Here is a 25575-nt window from a genome sequence, read left to right as displayed (position 1 = left end):
CATGACAGAGGGTTTTTCTATTGCTGTTATTTCTCATGGAAGGTGAAATTTGATGTATGTAGTATTGGGAATTGAGTCATTTAATGTTTTTTGTTTTTTTTTTTTTGGATAATCCCATTTACATTTGTATGGCACGCTCTCCTAAATCCAGTTTTATATGGTTCATGATTACTTTATAATGCCTTTTGCCCTTTGTTCACAAAATATTGTTACCACAGCAGGTGTAACCTTTTTTTCTAAATTTTTGCTACTTGAATTGTGGTCCACACACCAGCAGCATCAGCACTTCCTAGAAGTCGTTAGAAAGGTGGTAATGGGGAAACAAGGTGAAGGGTTTACAGTAATAACTATAAAGGAGACATGAACAAAAACAAGGGGGGTGGAAACAGGGGAGGGAGGTGGGGATGACTGGTGTGGTGGGGAAGGGTGGGGGGAAAGGCAGAAAACTGTACTTGAGCAACAATAAAATTCAAAAGTATTTAATAAGCAAACAAACAAATAAACAAACAAATAAATATGTAGACGCTCAGACCTCACCCCAGACATTACTGATTCAGATTCTGTAATTTTATATTCTTTTTTAATTTTATTTATTTTTAATAATAAATTTCTTGTTGTTCAATTACAGTTGTCTGCATTTTCCCCCAACCACTCCTCCTCCACCCCAGACAAACCCACCTCCTCCCTTGCTTCCAGCCTCCCCCTGGTTCTGTCCATGTGTCCCTCATAGTAGTTACTGAAAACATTTCCCCTCATTATCCCCTCCCCACTCCCCTCTAGTTACCATCAAATTGTTCTTAATTTCTATTTCTCTGGTTATATTTGCTTGCATTTTTCTTTTATTGATTATATTCCAGGTAAAGGTGAGATCATATGGTGTTTGCCCCTTACCGTCTAGTATATTTCACTTAGCATAATGCTCTCCAGTTCTATCCATGTTCTCCCAAAGGGTAGGAGCTCCTTCTTTCTCTCTGCTGAGTAGTATTCCATTTTTGTAAATGTACCAGTTTTTTGATCCACACATTTACTGATGGGCATGTAGGCTGCTTCCAGCACTTGGATATTGTAAATTGTACTGCTGTGAACACTGGGGTGTATAGGTTCTTTTGGATTGGTGTTTCAGGGCTCTTAGGGCATAATCCCAGCAGTGGAATTGCTGGATCAAAAGGCAGTTCTATTTTCAGTTTTCTGAGGACATTCCATACTGTTTTCCACAGTGTCTGCACCAGCCTGCAGTCCCACCAACAGTGCACTAGGGTTCCCTTTTCTCCACAACCTCTATAACATTTGTTTGTTGCTTTGTTTATGATGGCCATTCTCACTGCTGTGAAGTGGTATCTCATTCTGGTTTTAATTTGCATCTCTCTGATGGCTAGTGATGCTGAGCATCTATTCATATGTCTCTGGGCCCTCTGTATGTCTTCCTTGGAGAAGTGTCTGTTTGAGTCCTTTGCCCACTTTTTAATTGGGATTTTTGTCTTCCTGGAGTGGAGTCATGTGAGTTCTTTATATATTTTGGAGATCAAACCCTTGTCTGAGGTATCATTGGCAAATATTTTTTCCCATATAGTTGGTTCTCTTTTCACTTTAATGCTGTTTTCTTTGGCCAGTCAGAAGCTTTTTAATTCAATGAGGTCCCATTTGTTTATTCTTTCCTTTATGTCCCTTGCTTTAGGGGACATATCAGTGAAGATGTTGCTGTGTGGAATGTCTGAGATTTTCCTGCTGATGTTTTCCTGTAGGACTTTTATGGTCTCACGACTTATTTTATCTTAAATCTTTTACCCACTTTGATTTATTTTTGTGTATGGTGTAAACTGGTGATCGAATTTTTATTTATTTATTTATTTATTTATTTATTTATTTATTTATTTATTTTTGCATGTAGATGTTCAGCTCTCCCAACACTATTTGCTGAAGAGGTTATTTTTACTCCATTTTATGCTTCTTCCCCCTTTGTCAAATATTAACTGACCATAGAGACTTGGGTTTATTTCTGGGCTCTCTGTTCTGTTCCATTGGTCTATGTGCCTGTTTTTATGCCAGTACCAGGCTGTTTTGATTACAGTGGCCTTGTAATATAGTTTGATATCAGGTATTGTGATCCCTCTTGCTTTGTTCTTCTTTCTCAAAATTGCTGAGGCTATTTGGAGTCATTTATGGTTCAATATAAATCTTTGAAATGTTTGTTTTATATCTGTAAAATATGTCATCAGCACTTTAATAGGGATTGCATTGAATCTATAAATTGCTTTGGGTAGTATGGACATTTTGATGATATTAATGCTTCCAATTCATGCGCATAGTACATGCTTCCATTTGTTTGTGTCTTCCTTAATTTCTTTCTTCAGTGTTGTGCCATTTTCTGAGTAAAGGTCTTTTACCTCCTTAGTTAGGTTTATTCCTAAGTACTTTATTTTTCTTGTTGTTATGTAAAATGGGATTTTTTCCCTGATTTCTGTTTCTGATATTTCATTGTTGGTGTACAAAAAATGCCTTTGCTTTCTGAATATTAAATTTGTATCCTTCTGTTTTGCCAAATTCACTTATTAGGTAGAGTAGTTTTTTGTTGGAGTCTAGGATTTTCTATGTATACTGTCACGTCTTCTGCAAACAATGACAGTTTTACTTCCTCCTTTCCAATTTGGATGCCTTTTATTTCTTTTTCTTGTCTGATTGCTGTGTATAGGACATCCAGTACTATGTTGAGTAGGGGTGGAGGCAGTACGCAACCTTGTCTTGTTCCTGATCTTAGTGGGAAAGTTCTAAATGTTTGCCCATTGAGTATGATGTTGCCTGTAGGTCTCTCATGTATGACCTTTCTTAAGTTGAGGAATGCTCCCTCTATTCCCACTTTGCTGAGTGTTTTTATCATGAATTGGTGCTGTACCTTATCAGATTCTTTTTCCACATCTATTGATATGATCATGTGATGTTTGTCTTTGGTTTTGTTTATGTGGTGTATTATGTTTATTGATTTGTGAATATTGTACCATATTTGCATCCCTGGGATGAATTCCACTTGGTCAGAGTGTATGATCTTTTTAAAGTATTGCTTGATGAGATTTGCAATATTTTGTTGAGGATTTTAGCATCCATGTTCATCAGCAATATTGGCCTGAAGTTTTCTTTCTTTGTTATGTCTTTATCTGGTTTTGCGATGAAGATGATGCTGGATTCATAAAAAGAGTTTGGGAGTCTTCCATATTCTTGAAGTTTTTGGAGTAATTTATGGAGGATGGGGGTTAGCTCTTCCTTAAATGCTTTGTAAAATTCTCCTGTGAAACTGTCTGGTCCACAGCTTTTGTGTGTCAGAAGCATTTTGATTACTGTTTCAATTTCATCAGCTGTTCCTGGTCTGTTCAAGCTTTCTGGTTCTTCTTCATTGTTTTGGAAGATTATATTTTTCTAGAAATTTGTCCATTTCAGCTAGGTTTTCAAATTTCTTGGCATATAGTTCTATGTAGTAATTTCTTACAATCCTTTGTATTTCTGTGGTATCAGTTGTAATCTTTCCTCTTTCATTCTGATTGTGTTATTTGGGTCCTCCTTTTTTTCTTGATGAGCCTGCTTAAAGGCTTGTATATTTTGTTTATCTTTTCAAAGAACCAGATATTGGATTAATTGATCCTTAGAATTGTGCTTTTAGTCTCTAAGTCATTTAATTCTGCTCTGATGTTGGTTATTTCCTTTCTTCTACTTGCTCTGGGCTGTCTTTGTTGTTGTACCTCCAGTTCTTGTAGGTTGTAGGGTTAGGTTGTTGATTTGAAATGTTTCTATCTTTTTTTTAAGTAGGCCTGTATTACTATGAACTTCCCTCTCAAGACCGCCTTTGCTGTGTCCCATAAGTTTTGGATGGTGGTGAGGTCATTTTCATTTGTTTCCAGAATCTTTTTGATTTCTTCACTAATCTCATTCTTGACCCGTTCATTATTTAGTAGCATGCTATTCAATCTCCATGAGTTTGAATGTGTGCACATTGTGTGTTTTTTTTTTTTTTTGAGGTTGGTTTCTAGTATTCAGTCTCTTGTGGTCAGAGAAAATGCTTGATATGATTCAAATTTTCTTGAATTTGTTGAGGCTTATTTTATGTCCTATCATGTGGCCTATCTCTGAAAATGTTCCATGTGCATTTGAAAAGAATGTGTATTTTGCTTCTTTGGGATGAAAGGCTCTCTGTATATCAGTTAAGTCCATTTGATTTAGGACATTTTTCAATGCCACAGTACGCTTGCTGATGTTTTCTTTGGAAGAACTGTCAATTTTTGACAGTGGGGTTATAAAATCCTCTACTATTCTCATGATGCTGTCAATATTTTTCTTGAAGTCCTCCAATATTTTTGTTATATATTTGTGTGGTCCTATGTTGGGTGCATATATTCACAATGTTTATGTCTTCTTGATGGATTCTTTCCTCGAATATTATGAAGCGACCTTCTGGGTCTCTTTTTATGGCTCTTTTTTTGAAGTCTATTTTCTTGAATATGAGTATTGCTACCCTGGCTTTTCTTCATGTCCATTTGCTTGGAAACTTTGTTTCCAGCCCTTCACTTTCATTCTGTGTAGGTATTTTGTTCTGAGGTGGGTCTCTTGTAGGCAGCATATGTATGGGTCATGCTTTCTTATCCATTCTGCTATTCTATGTCTTTTGATTGAGGCATTTAATCCATTTACATTTAAGGTTATTACTGATAGGTAACTTACTCATCGCCATGTTTTGATACCTCTATTCCTCTCTCTTTCATGGTTTTTCTTCTTGTTCTTAAAGCAAACCCCTTAGCATTTCTTGCAGAGCTGATTTGGAGGTGATATATTCTTTGAGTCTTCTTTTGTCTGGAAAATTCCTTATTTGGCCTTCTATTTTAATTGAGAGCCTTGCTGGATAAAGTAGTCTTGGTTGCAGGCGTCTGGTTCTCATTACTTGGAATATCTCTTGCCATTCCCTTCTGGCTTGGAGCATTTCCATTGAGAAGTCAGCTGAGAAACTTATTTGCGTTCCCTTGTATATTACTTCCTGTTTTTCCCTTGCTGCCTTTAAGATTCTCTCTTTATCTTGGAATTTTGCCATTTTAATTATGATGTATCTTGAAGTGGGCCTCTTTGGTTTGCTCTAGATTTGTGCTCTCTGTTTTTCCTGGGTTTGTGTGATGTTTCCTGTCATCACATTAGGAAGGTTTTCATCATTACTTTTTCAAATGAGTTTTCTATCCCTTACTCTTCTTCTTCTCTTTCTGGTATCCCTATTATATGGATATTATTACATTTCATGTTGTCCTGCATTTCTCTTAACCCCTCTTCATTGTTTTTGGGTCTTTTTCTTTTCTTGCCCTTTCTGTGTGTTTCTTTTTACCTTGCCCTCCAGCTCACTGATGTGATCCTCTGGTCCATCTAGCCTGCTCTTGATTCCTTGCACTGTGTCTATCAGTTCCAAAATTGTATTCTTCATTTCCTCTTGGTCTTTGTTGAAAGTTTCTGTTTCCTTGTTATTTTGATATAGTTTTCGGTGAGTTCATTGTAGTTTCCTTGTAGTTTTTGGTGATTCTCTATGAGCTCATTGAGCTTCCTTATAACCATTGCTTTGAAGTCAATATCTGATAGTTGACCTGCCTTTATTTCATTTACCATTCTTTCTGAGGCTTCCACCTTTCCTTTCATTTGGAGATTGTTTCTTTGTATTCCCATTGTTTGCGAGACTCTTCTTGTTAACCTCTGCTTCTTAAATTGATCTGTTCTGACTCCCTGCATTTATGGTGTGAAGTTCTATGGTAGAAGATCTGTGAGATTCAGTGATGCAGTGTCCTTAATCTCCTGAGCTCACTGATCTTGGGCTGTAGTTTTTGTTGGCTCTCTGTATGTCTTTGGGTTTTGATTGTTATTCTTGGGTCTTTCTTTGGTGGGTCCTTCCCTACAGCTGGTTAACTGGGAGTCACTCCATCCACCACATCTTGTATTCTGTTGTGCAGGTGTGGGAAGGTTGTGTTTAAGCTGGTTGTTTCATGTGTACAATGTTTTGAGGATTCTCTTTTCCTCTTGTTCAGTTGTTTGTTCTGAGTAATTTCTCTACCATTTAGTTGTATTTCCAGATAATTCCTGGGTTGAGTTAGTGTGGCTTCTGCTCCCTCCTTCACCTTCTTCTGTTGTTATCTGTTGGTGTTTCCTTTGTTGGTGGGTTTCCTCTTCCAGCAGGTATCCTGGTGTTCACAGCTTTCACCTACTCTTTTTTGTGATAAGTTAGAAGGGGGAGGCAAAATGGTTTAAGACAGCAGGAGTGTATTCTATGTTATTTAAAGTACCATCCTGTAGAGAAGAGATGGGAGATCCTTTGTATATGTATAGTGTTAACTGTGATATTTCACCCAACTAGCCACATTTTAGGAAGGTTGGAAAGAAGATAAGGCTCTTGTTGAGGGGGGATGGATTGTGAGTTGGATTTAGAAAGCAGTGAGTTTGTGGGGGGTCAGATTGTGAGGTAAAGTGAGAGTAAAGGATAGAAGATAGGTTTTGTGTGTGAGAGAATAGGATTAACCATAACAGTAATAAAGTTCAGGAAGCAGTGAAGTGGGCTAATATCTGGGAGGGGTGCTGTGTAATATTTACAGTTGTATGGAACAGCAATTATTTACAATAATAATGGAGCAACAATCATATAACAGAATCTGTGTGGTCTGGATAAGAATAAGAAGTATAGGACCTAGAGTATTGTGCTAATGGAACACAAGTGAAGTGAAAAACAGTAAATTAAAAATACACTATGAGAGAGAGAACAAGGGAAACCAGTCAAACAATGCAATTTAACCCATCAAGCAAAGAAGACTAAACAGAATGAAGAGAAATAAAAAAATATTAATAAAATGAAAGATGTAAGAAAAATAACACAAATATACAATAACTTCCAAGTTCCTTGGAGCAGCAAAGTGAATTTGTCTCACCATTTCAGCTGTTGGGATCACCCCTCTTTGGGTCCATCCCTGGTCTTTTCACAGCTCCAGGTTTTATTGTCTCACTAGTGGAGGGGGGAAAGAAGAAGGGAGGGAGAAGAGATAAAAAGGGAAAGAAAGGAATAAGGAATTAAAAAAAGAAGGAAGGAAAGGAAGAAGGAGGTAAAAGAAAAAAAAATACTTTAAAAAAGAAAAGCCTATTGCTGGCTTTAAACCTGCCAAGCCAGTTCTACTGGTCTTCCTGTCTGCAGAAGGCTGAGGGATATTGGTTTCTCTTTTCTCCCTTCCTTAGCTGGACTCACTCAGCCCCCAGCCCAGTTCCTCAGTTTGCTGCTGGGACCCCAGTGCCCTTCTGTGCCCAGCCTAGGCCTTCAGTCCACCAGTTGCTGTCCTTGAGGTGCACCAATTAGGGGCAATTCGCACACCACGTTCTTGTTCTTTGCTGTCCTAGATGCTAGGGACTCTTAGTGCCCCTTCAGGCTAGTTTAGCCTCCCCACTGAGTTAAGTCTTTCTGGGGATTGCTGACTCCCTGAGCCCTGCAGTTCTCCTCTTCAGGGGTGTCTCCATCTTCCTCTTAGAGAGCCCATTGGCCCTGAAGGGCAGGGGTGCTACTGTGGCTGCTGCTGCTGATGCAGGTGCATGCCTCCTCTGCTGCTTCCTCTGGGGGTGCAGGGTTGGGTGCAAGGTGCCTCTGGGCTGCAGGGTCAGGCACACTGTGTCCTGGGCCTGTGAGTGTGCTGGATGGAGCAGCCACTGGTCTCTCATGTTCTGGTAGGTACTGTCCCCAGGGCTACATGTGTGCATGCTCAGCCTGCCAGCCACTTGTCCCACATGGCTGGGCAGATTGGGGGCACAGAGACCAGGGTGGCTGCTGCAAGAGAATTTCCCAAATAGCCACTGAAAGTCTCGTTTTCAACTTTTTCTTTTTGAAAAATTCCTCCTGCTCAAGCCTGCCGCTCCATACAAGGGACTGGCATCCTACACAGTTCCAGTCTCCAACCAGGCCAGGGACTATCCAGGTCATGGCTTGTCATGGCCCAACTCTCCCCAGCTGGCATCCACAGTCTCTGTGGGTGCACAATGCCCCTATGTGCTTGCCACCTCATTATTATTGCTCCCCTGTGACTTCAACCAACCAGATCTCTCCTGGTGCTGCTCAAACTTTGTTTGGCAAGGGAGGGAGCAGTTGATTTGGCTCTCTCCCAAGGACCCTGTGGCAGATCTGGTGGGTGCTGGCCCTGGGGCTGCAGTCACACTGGTCCCCATGTTGGACCCAGGGACCTTATTGTCCTGAAGCACTATCCCTATTATCTGATTTTTCAATGTCCTCTACAATTTTTGGCCTCCAGTCTTCATATATGCTGGGGTACTGTTGGCTGTTCACTCTGTTCCTCTGAAGATCGACTAGGTGTTTCAGCCGTGTGGAGGGGGAAGTGGACCCCACTCCCACCTATCTTACTGCCATCTTCCCTTGTCATGATTTTCTATATAAACTTGAGAAAGTTCCTTTTCTTCCTGTGTGCCTAGGTTTCTCTGGTTCTTCTTTTATACTTCAGGTCTCTGCTAAAATGATACTGCAAAACAAATAACTCCTAAATTTCAAAGGTTTAAAATAATGAGCATTCTTTCATGTTGGTTACAGTTTTTCAGGTCAGTCAGTTTGGCTTTATTTCAGGCTGTTGTTTAGGTCAAGGTCTCCTCCACATGTCTTTCAATCTGAGAAAAGCAGTTACTTTTAAAATGGCTCGTGCACAGAAGGATAAAAGGCCAAGCCAAGCCACACCAACACTATTACAGCTTCCACCTGCGTCACATCTACTAACTATTCATTGTCCAAAGCTAGTCGTGTGGTGAAGCTGAAAGTCAACCAGGCAGAGGTGTAAAATCCACCTCTTTTATTAATAGGCACTACACAAGAATGGTGGCAGAATTCTGTTAGAGGGAGGGAATAAGGAATTGGAAACAATAATTAAATTTACCCCATTCCTCATCAGCCATTGGATATGTAGCTGTGTTTGCTATACAAAAATTGTTTTCACCAACTTTATTTTAAGGTGCTGTATGTTACGTGTAGCTTCAGAAATGATGTGCATATGTAAAGATCCTGTAGTAGAACTCTGGTATGTTATTTGCAGGCTAATAAAAAAATTCACCTTAGAAAAATATGTTTGAACAAATGTTTTGTTTGAGTGATTAGACTATGGTAATGCATTTTTCTTTTATATAATACAGAAATTTTCTGAATATGTATTAATGTAGTATTTTTTAAAAGGGACTTTATCAATGAAAGTAGTTTCAAATGAAAGAGAATTCCAAATTTTTAAAAAAGGTATATTTGCTTTTAGAGGATTAAATTTTAAATGTATACTCTGTGTCTCTGATAGCATTAATTTTTCATTTCCTCAACATTGTCCTTTTATTTACATTATTTCAAGAAAGAAATATTACAAAAACCAAGAGATTATATGGATAGACATGATTTTTAATTCAGTTCTATATATCACTTTTGCTAAATAGGGCATGCAGTTTACTGGACAGTACATAAAGCAAACCTCTCCCTACTGGTACCAAGTTTGCAGGCAATTTCATTTTAGTCCTGTCTGGAGATTGCTTGGCATTCCCATACATTTCAGCTCTGATCCTGTAATGGTCATCTGTTATGCTTTGATTACATGGATGAACTTCAAAAAGATCATTTGAGTAAATTGTCAAGTTAAGAGCACATTATACATACAAAGGAAGAATGCTACAACTCCAGATAAAATAGACTGTGCTTTACAATGAAGTTTGACACTTAAAAAATAATACAAATACTTTGTTTTTAAAAAGCCTACACATGAAAATGTTCTAAGGAATAATTTTCTGCATTGTTGACAATCTCAACAGATTGGCTAGATTCAAAATGGGTTTGGGGACATAAGTACCTTTCATTCCTATAATTATTAATATTAAAGCTAAAAAGTGCTGAGAGGCCATATCATAGCTTCTACAGAACATGGTGAGGTTGAAGTTTGTGTAGCATTTTTTCTACTCTGTTAACAGAAGAAAAACTGCTTATTACAAACTTTTACAAAGAATATTATATTTTTGGCTTAAAACACCATGACTTTCTTCAGTGCTTTCTTCCATATAAAAATAACCAATGACAAATTTTGACAGAGGCCAACTGGTTCTCCAATAATATAAATAAGAAGTTGAGCCAAAATCCAACCTCTTTTGGTATATAAGACTTGCTACCCTATCCTCTTCTACTAGCTTTGTACAAGCATGAAATATCTTTCCACTCATGCTTTATCTGGAATGTAAACAAAGGTTGTATGCTTCTGAACAACACCTTGCTTTTCATATCTCAATGTTCAGTTCTCATGCATGAGACCTCATGTACACATCCTAACACATGAATTCCTCTCAGAATCTAAAGGGCAGCAAATTTTACTATACCTTTTATCCTTTTTTTCATTGTTTGCTAGCGTTTAGTGATTTTTTAAGATTATCTAACTGCTTTCCATGCCATGTAAAGCCACATATACAATTTACTAATTAACTGACCTTTGCTTAATCTGAAAATTGGAAATTATCATGGTAACCATCTCCTGGGGTTGAATTGAATAAAAGAATGGACATAAAGTGCTTAGGAAAGAGTACCATCATATGGTAAACAATAAAAAAACATAAAGTATCTCCATTATACATTTTTAAAATGTAAACATCTACTGCATGGCCAAGCACTGTTCTGGGTACTGGGAATTCAATTTGAGCAAGATAGACAAAGTTTCTATTCTCATGGAGTTGACATTTCAGTGAGACATGACAAACAGGTAAAACAAACAAGATAGCTACTAGTAACAAAATAATTTTGGAAATGAGGACATTTAGTCTGAGACAAGGTATATAACTTGTTCACAATCAGAAAACTAAAAGGTGGTAAAGCCTGGATTCAAATCTAGGATAATGATACTCCAAAACCCAAGCCTGCCATCACCTCCATGCTGTTATGCTCATTATAATCTGAAATATTTTCCCACTGCAGCCTTCCTCTGTTACTCCATATACCTCATCCTTTGGAATCACCATACCATGTCTTTACCTTTACTGAAACTTGATTTTCCTTTGAATTTATCAGTTACGACAGTCGTTCTCAAACTTCATTGCGCACTGAAATCATTTGGGGATCTGTAATACAATTCTAATGCTCAGGTGGCCCCACAGAAATTCTGATTGAATTATTTTGGGTTACATCAAGTGATTCCAACATGCAGACTTTTAGAATGATGCCTGTTAATACTCTGCATGTATCCTAAAATGTTATTATCACATTGCCTACTTTAGTTTCTCTCCTGAGACAACTTCCTGAGTTCTTTGGAAATTCCTATTATTAGGGCTACTCTTGCATTTTCCTTGGCACAAGTGGATTTCTCATTTTTCCAAATTATCCCCTTAGCTCTTTCAAAGCTCTAGGTATCTAAGGTACATCCAGTTACTAGATGGTGTCTGTCTCCCTCTAAATGGTCTTATATTGGATAGTCTGTTGTTTCCCTTATTTTATTCCAATGTCCTTATTACATTAAAATCATCTTTGCATTTTCTCCTGTGAGTACTCCATTATTGTGGGTCCATAGCAGCCAAATTTCTGAGAAGTTTCTCTCCATTGTGTCTTCACTTATTTCCCAGTCATCTCAAATAGCTGCATTTCTATTCAATTTGCATCTTCATGTGTTACCAGAATACAGAACACACAACTCAGCAGATGTAAATAGAATATAATTTTATTTTGGTCTTATCTTGCCCATTTTAGTCAGTGGGATAATGTAACACTACTTCTGACCATGACTCAACACAACCTCACATTGTCTCTTTCTTATGTTTCCTCCATAGGAGAGTCTTGAACATTTTATGCTCTGAGAGACTATAAGTTGATCACCATGGAGCCACCAAAATCTTGTGGTTACAGACACTTTCTCAAGGAGGAGTCAAGCACAGGTTCTCTATATCTCAGGACTGTAGACATAGCCTGAGTGTCCATATGAAAGTTCCTAACTAGACCCATGACAAAGGAGGGGGAGGTGATGAATTACAAATCAACAAAGTCCTTCCTTCTCTATTATTTGACTTACTTTTATAATAGAATGGAATGGACCATATTACACATTTATAATGGAATACATTCTCACATTATTTTTTTCATTGCTACACCTGAACCCACTAAGATCAATTTTAGCATCACTTTAAGTAGTACAACCAGACATCATGTGCATCATGATGTGATGTAATGAAGTATCCTTACTTTAAAAAAATTGATCCTAGGTCAAATCAGCCACTAGATTTAATTTAGAATTCATAGGAAAATAAACTTTAACAAGTTCCTTAACTTGTTTAAGAAACAAGTTAAATGATACTACTAGAAAACTTGGAAATGGAAAAAAAAAAACCATGTAAGAAGCTTTATGGGACAAATGACCTAGTTTTTCCAGAAAATCAATTTCAAGGGGAAAGAAAGTAGGGATGTGTGTGGATTGTATAGAATAAAAGATGCTTAAAGAACAAAAGAGCCAAGCATGATAAGCAGATCTTGTTTGGAACCTAATTTAAAAAGAAAAAAACAAAACCAACAAACTAACTGTAAAAATCATTTTTGAGACAGTCAGAGCATCTCAATATTGTCTGATTACTAGATGGCATTAGAAATTATTGTAAATTCTCTTAAGTATGAAAATAGTATAATCATTACATTAAAAATAAAAGTATATCTATCATTTAAATATGTACAGTAAGGTGTTTATATGAAAAATGACACAATGTTTGGTAATTTAAAAATTTCTACTTAATATTTTGGAGATCAAAAAGTGTACAATTACTGATTCTGGGGCTTGGTTTAATATATTAATTTCACTAACTTTGTGTATACTTGAAAATTTCTATAATAAATTTGTAATATCATGTTTGCTTTATTACTTTTAGTTTCGTTGCTATTGTTATTACTGTTGAGTTTTGTTTATTTTTTCATAGCTCAGGGATCTGTAAATTTAAAACTTAATCCAGGCGAGTCTGCCCATTGGCCAGATGTAATTACCCATGCAGGGATATGACTCTCAATTGGGTGTTCAGCATCATTTCTTCATTGGTTTAGGTCTCACATATTTACTTGAACTTAAAATTATTTAGCACCCAAGGGAGACATTTGGATATGTGATTATGCCAGTGACCCTACTTTAATTGTGAGAAAATAGGAAAAATTGGTTATTGTTGGGGTTAGCCTGACACTGTTGTTTTCAACTATTGAGCAATACAGACAATGCACAAATCATAAGTGTGCATTGTCAAAATCATACATTTTTCAGTCATGTTTAAAAATGAAACTAGCTCGGTCTTTCTTTTTCAAATAGGTTCCCAAAGAGGAACTAATCATATTTGTTATCGTTGCCTTGAAATGATTGCTAAAGCCTAATCAAAAAAGGCATCCCATTTGCCTTTTGACTGTATGTCTGTCTTAGCCTTACCTCAAAAAGATTTTATGAAAGGTAGCCTGTGCTCATATTCCTATGTCTTACAGGATGCTCTCTTGGAAAGACAAGAAATGTTGACACTATAACACTATAATTATGATAGTGATTCTTCTAATGCAGTGTTTAGCAAATTTGCTTCATCATAAGATTTACCTAGGGCATTTGTCAAAACCACAAGCTCTGGGCTCCCCTTCTGAAGATCCCTAAAGATTTTGATTCAATAGGTTCTTGTAGGCCCTTTAATGTATTTTAAACAAGGTCTTCAGATGATTTTTGTGAAAATTCAAGTTTGAGAAACACTGCTCTAAATTAATTTATTTCACTTAAATTAAGTATGGAACGTGGAAGTAACTTTTTACTACCACCTGCGAGCTCTGCTCCAGAAAAGTGATTTGTGTAGTAAGTCTACAAAATATAAAACCACAAAGAAATTTTGAGAATGCTTACCCCTGCCCAGGTTTGCTCAGCCTGACAGACTCAAGTTGCAGTAGTTTTCAACTCTTGACATTACAATCATTTAAGAAGCTTGGAAAATACCAATGCGTAAGACCAAGGCCCAGAGGGTGTTCATTGGTATGTAATAGGACCTATGTATCTTATTTTAAAAGGATCCTTATGTGGTTCTAAAATAAAACCTGATTTGAGAAACCCTGAGGTTGGGTTATGCAATAGATAGTTGCAACTTCAGCAAACACTATCCTCTTAAAGAAGATAGGATTAGCAGCATAAACCTGTCCCACAAGATCTAAAAGAGAGTAGCTTAGACTCCCATCCCATTCTTCCCCTAATATCATATACATTTTCAGCTGTGCTGTGTAAGGTGGATTGGGTGGTTTGGACTTAATTTCTTCTTATCACCTTTGACTTTTCCCTTTATTGATGTTTTGGTCTCTGTGCTCTGTTTCAAAGTTTTTTTTTCTCTCTCTGTGTATTTAGGCATAAAAATTAATTAAAGCAGATCGTGCTATGAAGAGGTGAAAGGAATGGTTTGACATACAAAATGACATACAAAAACCATTATTTGAATATTTGAATGATGTTAAAATATTCCACTACTCTGCCACATTACTAGGATATCTCAACTCTTCTCTGATCTTGGGTGTGGAAAACTAAACATAGTACACCAAATCTGGAGTTGCCCTATTTCTCTAAATATACTAAAAAATATCTCACAACCATTCTTTAATATGTAGAAAGTCCAATTTCCATTTCAGTGAAGCTCCTCAGGTCCTGTTCACTTCTAACCCAAAACTCCATTACTCCCCTAAACTGGTCCAGATGATGACTTAAAGTGTCATTTGTGCTTTTCCTGTTCTACATCGTGCCAGCCGAGCTACAGAAGTCAGTTCTTTTCTTTTATCCACACAAAAGACTATTATGTAGCAAAATTTACTGAAACATGCGGCAGATGGGGGGATTTATAAAGCTGCAATAAAAATGTTAAAGCAAATAATGAAATGTCTGCTCTTCAGAAAATTTTCTCCATAATTTCTCTAACTCAGGCTCCAACTTCCAACATTTTGTTTTCTATAGAATACTGCACACATTGTCTATCTCTGTAGTAAATAAATTGAAACCAAGTACACTTGATAAAATCTGTATCATCTGATATCTATCTAAATTGAATTTTTTTCCTATGTAGAAAATTCAGTTTTTTTAATCTTAAAACTCAGAGCACTTTTTAAAATATATAGACTCTAAGGACAGAGGTGCCTTTTGTCTACTGAGTACTTTGGTTTGTAAATATAAGATTTGAGAATATTGGACAAAGTCAAACTTTGTGTATAAACAAGATGAGAAAAAATATCTTCGATATTAAAAAATTAAATGTAGAAAAATTTCATAGACAAAATTAAGTGCAAATCACAAGATGAGAAAGTTCCCAGAATGGAAACTCAAGCAACCAATAGTCATGAAAAAATATTCAAACTCACTAGGTACTAGAGAAATGCCAATTAAACCCCGATAAAATGAATTAAATTAAAAGCACAATGAAATACTATTTCGATGCTCATTATGCTTAGAAAAATTTGATATTATGCTTAGAAAAAGTTTGACTAAGTTTCATCAAAGATTTAAAGAGCAGGAGGCCTTGGAGAAACCGAAGATACAGATGCTGGGGAGGGAGGTCTGGCACAGGGACTGGCGAAGGAGTCAGGAAGGCCAAGGTTAGAGGCACTCATTCTTCCACATGCCCGTGCTGAAGCTATAACCCACAGCAGGGCTGGACTGCGGCTGCCAGACCAGTGGCTAGGGCGGTGGGCCCCTCCTGCTTGGCAAAACCCTAACGTGATTGCCCCTGAGTGCCTGCCTGCCTGCCTATAAGTGCATTCTGAGCTCTGGAAGTCAGGGACAGAACCAGGGTCCATGGTCCAGGAGCCCACAGTCTGAGTGCCCCCCACAGCACCATGTCTGCGCTCCTGGATTGCCCCATGCTTTCCAATGCCATGACCAGGGTGTCACACTTGCACATAATAATGGAGCTGGAGCACCAAACACAGGAGGAAGAGGTGGACAAGATGATGAAACACAAGTTGAAGGAAGGAAAAGGAGAGAGAAGAGAGAATGTTACTAGAAGAGTCCAAGAAATAAGTCCTGAAGTTGCAAGCAAAGCTTTTGACCCTACAGGAAGAGAAGCACTAGCTTTTCCTACAGCTCAAGAAGTTGTAGATGAGGAAGAAAGGTGGAGGTGAAAGGAGTCCAGTGACCTGACCAACCTGTCATCAGCTGGATATCCACATAGTCGGACTGTTCACACAGGAACTCATCTCCTCAGCATGCAGGGGAGCCCTGGAGGACAAAATTGACCGGGCACCTTCCTGGCAGCTGACAGAGCCAAATAGATGCTTGCATCCCAAGGGCTCACCACCCAGCATTATGTGGGCTCATAGCTTTCATAGGGAACCCAGAGCATGGGCAATTCCAAGGCAGCCCAAGCAATGCCTATGGGACTGTTCAGCCCCCACCTCACTAAGGACCCACTCAACTGATCATCAGCTCTTGTCATCAGCTCAGAGATCCTTCAGCATTTCCTGCAGTACAGTACTTGTCTCAGACACAGCCATAGCCCTATGCCATGCACAGCTACTTTCAGCCCACCCAGGCAATGTTCCTTCCAGCCTGGTGGTGGTCTGTCCTTTTAGAAGCAGATGGAGCATGCTAACTAGTAAAATGGCTTGTCTGCCTCATCCTCCCTGTGCCCCATATATCTCCAAGCTCTGCACTCAGCCTTTGGACCCTTTGCTCCCTGTAGCCCCCCATGCAGATGCAACTAACAGGAAAGCTGAACTTTGTAGCTGCCACCCAACCTGGATCCCCAGCTCCTTTTCATTCAGCACAGCCATAATCCACAATTCTACCACAGTGCTCATCAAATTTGATTTTCAACCTCACCCCACCCCCACCATGAGTGAGTATCCCCAGTATGCCCTAGTCCTAGGCCAATAAAATCTATCTGCCATTTTGGGGAGGATATATGAAGAGCATAATTGAGTTGGCGTGAACTTCCCATTAAATTAAGGACTTCAAAAATCCTCTACTGGATTAATTCTAGATCAAAATAACAAGGCTCCTATATTCAACTGATACTACATAATTTATTTATTATGTAGAAATAATCATATATCATAGTTATCTTTGCTTTTTGTCTTTTTGATTATTGTCAGTGTTACTCTCAAGAATATAAACCCCATGAAGTAAAAAATCATATCTACTTTGGTCACAAGTGTGTTCCTATCTTCTGGCAGATGAACCTTAGCGGAAAAAACATTTAACAGAAAAAGTGGTTATTGATTGATAATATTTTAGTGTATATAAATGATTAATAATTTTGACATGAGTGTATGATTTGGAGAGAAAATGAGCATAGGCTGAGTATTGAAGCTAGTTGAGGAAATAGCATTACATTTCTCTTTTAATATGTAGCCTGGAATTTTTAACCAACAATTAAGCTCAATACAATTCAGTTTTATTAATAAAATCCCTGATTTTGTCAACAATATAATTATTTGAGAAACCATATATCACAGTCTTAAAAATTCTTCCTGACTTCATATAAGAAACCACCAACTTAATGTCTCCCTATAAAAATGTGTTTTGCATTTAATAGCAGCCAGGAGTCCACCTCAATATCTTGTTAGCTTCCTGTAGGGACAAAATAAAAAAGAACATCTAACATGTATAGCTGGCAAATATTCTCCCTAACTAGATTAGCTTCTGCTGGAGGTCCAATACATATGTTATTTCCAGCCTAGCCCTTGTCAATTCATTCATACTTTTGTCCTCCACCATGCCTCAGAAGTAAAGCTAAGTCTTCAGAAAGTATTCTCATTGTGGGCCTTACCATTGGCTATTTTTTATATTACTATATACCAGGGACAGTACCTGGGTCATTTTAAGTGTTTAATAAATATTTGTTGAATGAATGAGTCATTGATTTAATCCATCAAGAGATGAATAGTCTCTGAATCATTCCAAGACCAAATCATAACTGGATATATTTATTTCTCCAGTATCTTTTCTTTATATAGTTAAAATAGAAAAGCAATCCAAAGTCCCATCAAGAACATGTTGTGCTGTAAAATGACAATTTAACGCTTAATTTATACTTTTTTTTCTTAGAAGGAAAAAAATATCTAGAGTACCGGATTGTCTTTCATTAGGGCTTTACAGCTTTCCTCATAGAATTTATTGAACTAGTATTTTAAATGGTGAATTTGGTGGTTTTCTTTTCTAACATACCATTTATTCATGTTTTGCATTTGATTAAGAGTTTCGTTTGACTGAGAATTTTTCTTCTTTTTCTCTTTTCTAGAACATTTGCAGTTTCCATCTCAATGTCTCCTCATGAATCTTCCATCATATTGATGATCCAGTGTTCCTGCCTCTGCAGAAGTGGTAGGTAACACAGATTTAGTCATAGAGCCAAAGAAAATGTTGCCACTTTACTGTTGTTAAGGATATTTTTTTTCAATGCCTCAGATGCACAACTTATTGCCCAACATTATATATAAAATATCTCCAATGTGCAGAAAATTTGAAAGAACTTTACAGTGAACATTCACCTACCCAACACCAAAATTTAACAATTAACACTTTGCTATATTGGTTTTATTATATATCTTTTTCTCTCTCCATCATCCTACCCATCCATCAAGCCATCTTATATTTGTAGGCATTTTACTGTAAGTTGAATTCATCAGTACTACAGTCCTAAACATTTTAGCATGCAAATCAGAAGCCAAAGTTCAATATTTGTTTGCAGTTTTTTAAATTTGAAGTGAAACTTACTTAAAACAATATGTACAAATTTTAAGCATGTAATTCGATGAGTTTTGACAAATAACACAAACTCCTTTCACAATATAGTGCATTATCATCAACCAGGAAATGTTTTCATATTACACTTTCTAGTCAGTCTCCACCCCTACTCTTCCTTTCAGAGGTCACCACTATTCTGACTTTTTTCCATCATAAATTCGTTTTCTCTGCTTGTTGCAGCACTTCTTATGAATTATATCATACACTATGCACTCTTTTGTGTAAGGCTTCTTTCACTCAGCATTATGATTTTGACATTCATCATGTCATTCTCTGTGTCAAGATCTTACCAGTTTGTAATACAATACTAAGTAGCATTTCATTTTATGAATATATTACACTTTACTTATTCTCCTATTGATCAATACTAGAGGTGTGTTATCAGTTTTGGCTTTTATGAATAAAGCCCTGTGTACATTCTTGTATACGAATCTTTGTGTAAACTTATATGTTTGCATATAACTTGGGTAAATATCTAGTAGTGTACTTCCTGGTTGCAGCATAGGTGTATCTTTTGTTTTAACTAAAACTGCCTGATCCTTCTCCCCAAGTACTTGTGTCATTTTACACTCCTACCCAACAATATATGAGAGTTCAAGTTGTTACACATCTATGGCAAACTAGGTGTTATCAGTCTTAATTTAACTATTCTGGTGGATTTAATATTTCATTGTGATGTTAATTTTCATTTCGCAAATGACTAATGATTTTAAGTTTTCATCATCTGATTTTTTGCCATTCCTGGGATAAATATCATTTGTTAATTAGGGATTCTCTTTTTTGAAGAGTTGATTTCAACTTGCTAATATATTGCTAAAGATTTTTATTACAATATTTATTAGAGACATATTTTTTCCTTTGTTAGGTTTTGATCCTTTTAGGTAGAGCATATTTTAATGCCATTATCTCACAAGATGTGAAGCCATAATCACTAGTTCTTGCCTCCAGGCTTGTAGACTAGCGGGTATGTGGCTTGAGCTTAGTATTTCTGTTTTGTCTTTGGCCAATGAAGATATTTATTTTAAGCCTGCTATTTTTATTTTCTATCTTTAAATTATTTATTTTTCTATATCTTTGAAGTATTGAGGATGCATCAAATGTTTTCTTCTGTGTCATCATAACCAGAATTGACATTTTACCATTACTTTATTAATTTTGGGTTTGATGGCACCCTCCTTTTTCTTGGTTAGTAATTATAAGATATAAAGCGTTTTTTTGTTTTTTTTTTTGGGGGGGGGATGGTAGGACCCAACACAAGGGCACTTGTATGGTACCAAAAGGCAAAACTTTTGTTACTTACCACTTCAAATCAAACAAGGCAGCCAAGCAGGGGCAGGCAGGGGGTTGCACTGGGGGGGGAATGTAACAGCAAGCTGGAGCTATAGGGCCAGTTTACGTATGGCAAGCAGAGTGAGTTTAGCTAGAGCTCTCAAATTCCTTGTGGGTTAACTAATTTGAATGATTTCAAGGACTCTGGGATATATAGGCTACCTAGTTGTCTGGTACCTGGACATTCGGTGATTGGGGCTGGTACATGCATAGGGACTCACAGTGTGAGAGCCAAAAAGAGGGGTGGTTGGTGTGCGGACTTAATCAGCTACCCAAGAAGGGGAACTGACTGGCCTCTATCCAGGGTCTCAAAATTGAGTATAGATGGCATTAACAAAACAGTATTAATAGCTATGCACACTGGATAGCCATATACTAGTGTGACATTCTTGGCTGATCTCCTAGATTTTTTCCATGACATAGTATGAAGATCAATGATGCAAATCATTGGATTTAGTTTTGAGATATAAAATAAAAGCTGAATGTAGGTAAACTGGACTACATCAAAATTTAAAATTTATGTGTACCGAAGGACACAATTAACAGTTTGAAAAAGCAACCCACAGAAGAAGAGAAAATATTTGCAAATCACATGTCTGATAAGGGTTAATATCTAGACTATATAAAGAAATACTTCTCAACAACAACAAAACAATCTGATTTAAAAACAGACAAAGGAATTAAATAGACACTTCTCCAAAGAAGATATACAAATGGCCAACAAGTACATGAAAAGATGCTCAATTTCACTAATCGTTAAGGAAATACATATCAAAATCACAATGAGACACCATTTCATACCTATTAGGAGGGCTACCATAAAAAATTAAATAAAACATAACAATTGTTCTTAAGGATGTGGAGAAATTAGAATTCTTGCACACTGTTGGTGGGAAGGTAAAATAGTATATCTGCTATGGAAAGCAGTATGACAGTTCCTTAGAAAACTTACAAATAAAATTACTATGGGATTCAGGAATCCCAGTTCTGGATATATACCCAAAATAATTTCAGTATCTCAAAGAGATATTTGCACACCCATGTTTATAGCAGCATAAATAGCCAAAAGGTTGCAAGCAACTCAGATGTTCATCAATGCATAAATGGATAAAAATATGGTACAAAAAACAAGGACATTCTGAGATATTCTACAACATGAATGAACCTTGAGGACATTACTGCTGACATTTCATAGGCAGATACAAAGATCTTGTTAAACATTCTACAGTACACAGGACAGTCTCCCAAAAACAAATAATTACTCATCCCAAGATGTTAATAATGTCAAGGTTCAGAAACCTTGCTCCAGAGGAGCTTTTTAATCCAATGTGTAAAGGCCAACCTATGTAGTTCACAGTAAAGCTTGGAAACAACTGGAGACTAACATTCTGTTTGTGAATGAATTCAAGCTGTGGACAGGAAATAAAATATAATGTACAATTTCTTTGACTGGCCCAAACACAAGGAGGGAGCTTTTTTGATCCTGACTATTGATAGCACAATGAACCTACCAGAACAAATCATTATGAACTCATGTCTAGTTGACTGGGTCCTCCAAAGATGTCCTTTCAGTGCCATACTCAACAGCCAACTATAGGAGAATACAGCAAAGGTTAAAATTCAAGGTAGATGTGGTGAAGTAAAGAAAAATAAAATGGAAAGTGGATTTTCCATTTTAGTTAACCAAGTTTCAATATAGGCGTAGGCAGAGCATGACATGGTGGAGCTAGCCTGAATTGGCAAGAAGGGAGGGAGGGTGGGGAGAGAGAGGGAAGGAAAAAGAAAGAAAGAGAGAAGATAGTCCTTTTGTACATTGTTACTTGACATTTCAGTCTTTTTCTTCATTTGTAAGGTTTCTATTTCATTCTTGAATTCTACCATTTGGAGGAGGACAGAAGATACTCTAATAATGAATTCAATTTTGCCATTTGTCCCACAAATACCTCATGCCTAGATATGCCAGATTTTCTCATCCATCAAACCAGTTGGTTTGATACAAGCATTATGTATGACATTTCCCTCTCCAGTGTTCATAATTTGTACTCAAAATGCCGATTTCTAAGATCAGGGCTTTCCCAACTATTACTTTTATCTGGTCTCTTGATTGAAAAGCAGTAATGCTTTTTATGGCAGGTAAATTTGCTTCTTAAATTTATTGTCCATCTATAATCCACTTTAACTTGCAAATTGGGCACTGAGCTTGCAAAGAGAGATTTTTCTAGTTGTTCCAGCTATGCAGCTAGGTCTTCTTTTATTCAGGAGGTAATGCAGTGGTCCCCTGTGTCCAAAGAGAGGGAAAGTTTAAAGCTCAAGGCTTCTGCTTCATGTCCCAAGTTTCTACCATTAACAAAAGATGCAGTCTCAAAGCTTATTTATTGCTAATCACATCTTTTATTATGCATTTCCTATCTTCATAGGCAAGTATAAATATAAATAAAACAGAAGATAAAAAGAATGTAGAACAGCATGACAGAGATAATTTAGATGGAAAAACTGAAATAAGGAATTTTGAGCATGGAAATAAGACAAGTATCATTTCTATATTTTGAAGACTCCAATAATTGATTCTATTTTTATACTAGATATATTAAAATATAAAATTAGAAAACTGTTATAAATACACAAAAGCAATATAATTTAAATATCAAGGTTGACAGTCTCATTTCATTATATAGTATATTTGCCCATCCTCAATTGCTTCATAGATGATCAAAGAAAATGTATTTCTATCAACCATGAAAATTTGTGGTCTCCACACACTTCTCTGGAGATTCTTGTCCAGCAATTATTTATTTGAGAAATGCAAGAAATTAAGTTTCACTGACTGAAGAAATTATATTCTTTATCCTTCTCTGGATTTCTGCTGTATAACTTGCATTAAACTTCTTATTCAGGCCAGCTCTCATTTATCTATATTTCAAAGAACTGTGATACAATCCTGATAATTAAAAAATCCCAAGTATTACAAGCTCTTCTACCTAAAAAAACTATAGCAACATTTAGAAAGAAAATAATTAGGACTGTTGATTTTCAGTTTTGACTAGTTAACAGTTCCACCGAGAAGATAGAAGTAGCAATGAAATTACCTCAAGATAAGGAACATAATGGGGTGTGGAAATTTCTTGAATTAGGTAATAGTGAACTCTACAATACTTAATGATCTTACTGAGCATCCAGTTTTTGAGATTTGGAGGCAACCAAAAGTTAGTACACTCTTTTGATTGGAAATTATATTTTCTTTACAACAGTCAAGAACTAAATCTTTTAGTTTACTTCACCACCTTGTCCCAACATTTATTGCTTCTGGGAATAGATACATTCTCATTTCTCTCTAACCATAATAAAACCACTTGTGCTCCAGAAATCAATTTGGATCTCAACATGTGGAATTAAGTAAAATGGTTTCCTCTTACATAAAGCCTACATATCTCTATCATTTCCCACCCATCCAACTATTCATCTATTAATTTAATTAAGATATAAGTATATATATTCAACACCTGCTGTATATCAGGCAATGGATAGGAGATGGCAAACTTTTGCTGCAAAGGGCAAGATACTAAATACTTTAGGCTCTGTAGGCCCTATGATCTTTGTTGCAGGTATTCAACTCTGTCATTGTGGTATAAAATCAGCCAAAGAGAATGTGCAAAATGAATGGGTATGGCTGTGTTTTAATAAAATTTTAGTAACTAAAACAGGTGGTGGGATGGATTTTTCCAGTGAGAGATAATTTGCTGAGTGCTGGACAATATGATAGACACTAGGTGGTATATTAAGCAAATATAATCACAGAAATCAAAGTGGTAATTTAAGAAAATAAGATAAATGCAAAACTTTGGTGTGTTGTTAAAAGTACTGGACATCTGGATATAAGGCTATTAAAGTAATACACTCATATTCAGCCAGAATCACAGATGAAGACAGAGTGAGAAAGAGAGATTGAGAAAGAGAGGGAGGGAGGGGGGGAGAGAGTAGGATGGGGTACAGAGAAATAGAGAGTTAATATAAGGATATCACTATTATCTTTAAAATTTAAAACGAACATATTGTATACCTTATTTTTAAAAAACAAAACATTAAACATTCATTTTGGTTTTAGAAAAAAATTAGCCCCCAAATAAAATATAATATGCTATATAACAGAAATACTAGTTGACAAAAAGGAGGCCTTTCATATACACACATACACATAAATAATTGCTAAAGTAATTCACCTTCTAAAATAATTTTAAAAATGGTAATTATGAGAGGTGAAGTATATGTTAACTAAACTTCTGGTAATCATTTTGCAATGAATATGTGTATCAAATCATCACATTGTGCATCTTTTTTAAATTTTTTAATTGTTGTTCCAAGTACAGTTTTCTGACTTTTACTCCCATCCCAGCCCTCCCCAACTCCCTCCTGTTTCCACATCCCCTTGTTTTTGTCCATGTATAACGAACACATTGTACATCTTAAACTTGTATGTTATATGTCAATTTTGTCTCAATAAAGCTGTATAAAATAGTTTGAGGGGAATATTTTATGTATGAGAAATAGTTTGTTCTTAAATGGTCTTTCACACAAGACATTTCTGGAATAATATTTAGGTCAAAAGCCTGTAGTTGGGTATCAAAAATTAGCTACACAAAAGGCTATTTCATTTGAAATAGCCTTTTTTAAAAAAATTCAAGTAACTCCAAAACATTTACAGACAATGAAGACAGGGTTATAAGGTTTGATGAGATGTGGACACTGTAGCACTATAATACCTCAATTGGGACAAGAAAACAACAAAGTTAGAATGCCATTTATTCTTTATATCATAATTGTTTTTATTAAACCTTTTGGGCCGGCAGTGAAATATCTCAAAAAGTAAAAGTGATGTGAAACATTATATAGTGTAGAATTTCCAAAGAGTAGCTTTTGTTGAGTGTGAAAATAAATCAGAAACTGATCAAATTTATTAAATACCTGAAGAATCTCAGTTGGGAAAATCATCCAATGCAAACTTAAATATTGGAGTTAGGTTTTAGGGATAAGGTTTAAACTGTCATTTTTTCATTCTCTCAGTTCCTGTTATTATTTTCTAGCTATTTTTTCACAGTAATATTATCATAACACATGTTTTACTTTATTAAATACAATATATTGTATATATAAGATATATTAGGCATCCAATACATTATAGTTGTATTTATTAGGTTAATCTCATTGTCCTTACTGTATCTCATTTGTATTCTTTGTTTTTTATAATTACATCTTTTTCTTCTAAAAGTTGTTTCTGATCATCAGTGGAAATACATGTCAACCTTATTGGTCACCTACTTTTGAACATTCTTTAAAACTGATATGGTGCATTTAGGATATGCCACCTTTATCTATAAAATGTTTAATCTGAAGTATGTGGGGGAGATTGGGTTTATCTCTATCTTTAAAATTAATAAGATATATGTTATGCCTTGGCCAGGTAGTAAATTGGTTGGAGTATCATCTCGTA

At 36.3% G+C, this 25575-nt stretch overlaps 1 pseudogene; it reads left to right on the top strand.

Annotated features, from left to right (window-relative positions):
- The first annotated feature begins 15850 nt into the window (after positions 1 to 15850).
- On the top strand, positions 15851 to 16822 carry LOC114505608 (annotated as a pseudogene).
- The last annotated feature ends 8753 nt before the right edge of the window (positions 16823 to 25575 follow it).

Source organism: Phyllostomus discolor, chromosome X (genome assembly GCF_004126475.2).
Source record: "Phyllostomus discolor isolate MPI-MPIP mPhyDis1 chromosome X, mPhyDis1.pri.v3, whole genome shotgun sequence".
NCBI lineage: Eukaryota > Metazoa > Chordata > Mammalia > Chiroptera > Phyllostomidae > Phyllostomus > Phyllostomus discolor.
This window is presented reverse-complemented; position numbering and strand designations above follow the sequence as displayed.